The following is a 3,973-nucleotide window of genomic DNA, read 5'->3' on the forward strand; positions in this document are numbered from 1 at the left end:
TAGTACACTTAGAGTGTATTGAGTAGGACCATTAGAGGTCGTTTCTTTTATACTGACCTTATAAAGAAACAAAGACCTCAGTTATTATGGAAGTGTGTGCTCTTAATCCTAATATAATAACAAGCACATATATTTGATATTTATTTCTTTAATTTGTCAATGGGTGAGATTTAGTTCGATGAATCAATAAGCCCGATAAGTTGGGAAATGATATCACTTATAGTGTGTGTTGTTGATTATAGAAGGAAACTGTGTCCTAGAGATACTAGGTTGAGAATGTCCCCAAGAGGAGCTCAAAAGGATTGTCATGTTAAACCCTGCAGGTGGACTTAGTCTGACATGACGATGAAGTTGAGTGGTACTACTCTTGGAGCTAGATATTAATTAAGCGAGTTGTCAGTAACTTACTTAATTAGTGGACATTTGTTATCTTAAACACAGGGAGACTAACACACTCATGATAAGAAGGAGCCTAAAATGTAATTTGGGATTGGTGCGGTAGTTCAATAATAGTTCTCTAGTGGAATGAATTATTATTGATAAAATTAAGTTGTGTGTTCGGGGCGAGCACGGGATGCTTAATTTTATCGGGAGACCAAAACCAATTCCTCCTCTCGGTCCCTATCGTAGCCTCTTAATTATAGAGTACTATACCCACCTATACCCACCTTCTTACCCATCCTATAGGGGGCCGGCCAAGCTAGCTTGGAGACCAAGCTAGGGCCGGCCATGTTTTGGTTCATGGGTGAATTCATGTGGCCGGCCCTAGCTTGAACTCAAGCTTAGGTGGACGGCCCTATTAAAATAAAAAGGAATTTTATTTTTTAAATTTTTCTTATGTGGATAACATGATTTAAAAGAGAGTTTAAAAATTTTAATCTTTCCTTTTATAAGATTCTAAAAAATATTAAGAGAAGAGTTAAATCTCTTTCCTTATTTGTAGATTAAAAGGTTGATTTTAATTTTGGTAAAAACTTTCCTTTTAATCATGTTCATGATTTAAAAGAGAGTTTAAAAATTAAATATCTCTTTTATAAAGCTTCTACAAAGATTAAGAAAAGATTAGATATCTTTCCTTATTTGTAGATTGGAAGAGATTTTAATTTTTAAAGATAACTTTCTTTTTAATCCACATGTTTAAAAGAAATATTTTAATTTATAAAATTTCCTTTTTATTGACCATCATGAAGGGAAAATTTTTAGAGAAATTTTTTATAAAATTTCCGGAAACAAATTAGGAAAGTTTTAATTCTTGATTGAATTAAATTTCCTTTGCTTGGTTTAAAGTGGCCGGCCACATTGTTGATGAGAAAAAATTATTTTTAATTAAATAAATTTTCCTTATCAATGGCAAAAGATTTAAGGAAATTTTATTTAAATTTCCTTATTTGCCAAGACCAAGGATTATAAAAGAGAGGGTAGAGGTGCCTTCAGAGAACAACTCTATTATTTTCTCTCTCTTTTTCTTCCTTGGTGTGGCGGCCATCCTCTCCTCTTTTATTCTCTTTGATGGCCGAACCTCATCCTTCTTGTGGAGACTCATATGGTGGCCGGATCAAGTTTAGAGAAGAAGAAGAAGAAGGAGAGAAAGAAAGCTTTGTTTCTAGCATCCCTTGGAGCATGGTGGTGGTGGCCGAACCTCTTCATCCTAGGAGAAGTTTTGATGGCCGAAACTTGTAAGGAAGAAGAAGGTGCTTGGTGGTTCTCATCTCGGAAGATCGTTGCCCACACAATGTCCGAGGTTAGAAGAGGAATACGGTAGAAGATCAAGAGGTTTTTCTAAAAGGTATAACTAGTAATTTTTCTTTCCGCATCATACTAGTTATTTTTGGAAATAATACTAAATACAAGAGGCATACGATTCTAGAGTTTCGAATTTGTTTTCGATATAGTGTTCTTTTGTTTTTCTTTTCCTTGTGATTTGATTGTTCTTTTCGGTTAACCTAAAGTTATTTTAGGAAATTAAATATTAGATTTCTATAAAAGGTTTTGTCTAGTCGGTGGTGGTTGCTCCCATATCCAAGAAGGCCATGTGCCTCACCACGTCAATACTGGGAACCGATTATGGAAATTAATATTTAATGGAATTAATAACTTAAGGTGACTTGGGTCGAACGTGTTAAGTTCCGCAGGAGATCCAAGTCAAAACCTAAAAGAACAAATAGATTAAGTTTTGGATCAAACGTGTTAAGTTCCGCAAGCGATCCAAAATTTAATTTAAAAGAACACATGGTAGCTAGGAAAAGGTTCAGACCTTTGTACAAAATTTTTGTACAGTGGAACCTCTAGGCTTTCCGAGTAGCAACCAACAGTTTTGGGCAAAAACCAAGATCTGGATTTATCAGCCGATTGATCCAGCAGGTTTGGATTGATCCGTGGATTGATCCAGCAGGTTTGGATCGATCCGTGGATCGATCCAGCAGATCTGGATCGATCCACCGATCGATCCGGTGAGTCCCCGCGAACAGAACCCCTCTGGACCGATCCGTGGATCGATCCAGAGTCTCAATCGATTAGTGGATCGATTGGGACGCTGCTGCTTCGCGCGATAAGCGCTCGATCGATCCGTGGATCGATCCAAAGCCTCCCCGATCGATTGGGAGCATTCCAATCGATCGGGATTCGACCGTTAGCGTCGATTTAAGCCGCAGGCGTTCATTTCCTTCGGCAGAACTTCACCGATTCATTCCAGATTCAACACAGCCCCTCCCCAGCACTCTCTAAGCTCCTCACCGCCAGTTCTTGAAGGTTCTTGGAGGTTCATCCAAGTCAAGAGGCGAGTTGCAACGAGAAGAAGAAGAAGCTAGGGTTTTTACTGCATCTCTTGTAAGCTTTTGCTTATTCTTTACTACCCTTTCTTCTACTTGTATTGAGAGTCTTGTAGGGCTTCTCTGCCTTCGGTAGTTACCGAAAAGGAGTGTTTATTAGTGGAGGTGTGTGTGTGTGCGTGGATCCTTGGACTAGTCACCTCTTGTGAGGTGGATACCAAGTAAAATCCTATTGTTAGCATTGTTGTAGTTTGTTTCTTTGTATTCCGCTGCGCATCACTTTGAAGAAACAAGCAACACCGAGCAACGAGCACGCGACGAGCTATTCACCCCCCTAACAAGTGGTATCAGAGCAAGGTTGCTCTTCACCGGAATCACCGCCGGAAGGGGCAAACATAACAAGCAAAGCTAGAGGGTGAAGAAGTTGGAGCAAATTCATCAAAGTCAAAGAATTCAAGAAGCTCAACTTCAAGATGCAATTCCAAGATGAACTTGGATTTGATACAAGGGTGGCTCCACCATACACATCCACAAGCTTCGATTCTTGGAGATCAAGAATTGAAAATTTCTTGATGATGGAGATAGAGCAATGGTTTGCTCTAATGGAAGGTTTTAAGGCTCCAAGGAATTCAAAGGGCAAAGTTCTCAAAAGGAGCAAATGGAGCCAAGAACAAATCCAAAGATGTGAGGCCAATGACAAAGTGACCAAGCTTTTGGTCAATCTATTGCCGAGCAACATCTTGGAGAAAATTGGAGAAGTTGAAGATGCCAAAGAGCTATGGAGCAAATTGGAAAAGGCTCATGAGATCCCCTCCACTATACCTAACCAAGAAGAATCCAAAGAGGGTGACTCATTGGAGCAAGATCAAGAGGAGGACTCCGAAGTTGAGAGATGCTCAACTTCCGCAGCCAAGGAAATCCACGCAGCCTCATTCTCAAGGGAGTGTAATCAAAAGAGCAAGGAAGGAGCATATTCCTTGTTTCATGTACAAGAGGATGAAGAAGAAGGTGAAGCCTCCACCTCTAGGATTGAGGGGGAGCAACTCTTGGTGACACCGGATCAAGAAGAAGGAGAATCCTCCACATCCGGGTCAAGAGAAGAAGAGGATGAAGAAGCTTCCACCTCCACAAGTCAAGATAAATCAATTGGAGGGAAATCGATTTCGAACCAAGAGGAAGCCTCTACATTCATATCAAATGGAGGA

Source organism: Zingiber officinale, chromosome 7A (genome assembly GCF_018446385.1).
Source record: "Zingiber officinale cultivar Zhangliang chromosome 7A, Zo_v1.1, whole genome shotgun sequence".
Lineage (NCBI taxonomy): Eukaryota > Viridiplantae > Streptophyta > Magnoliopsida > Zingiberales > Zingiberaceae > Zingiber > Zingiber officinale.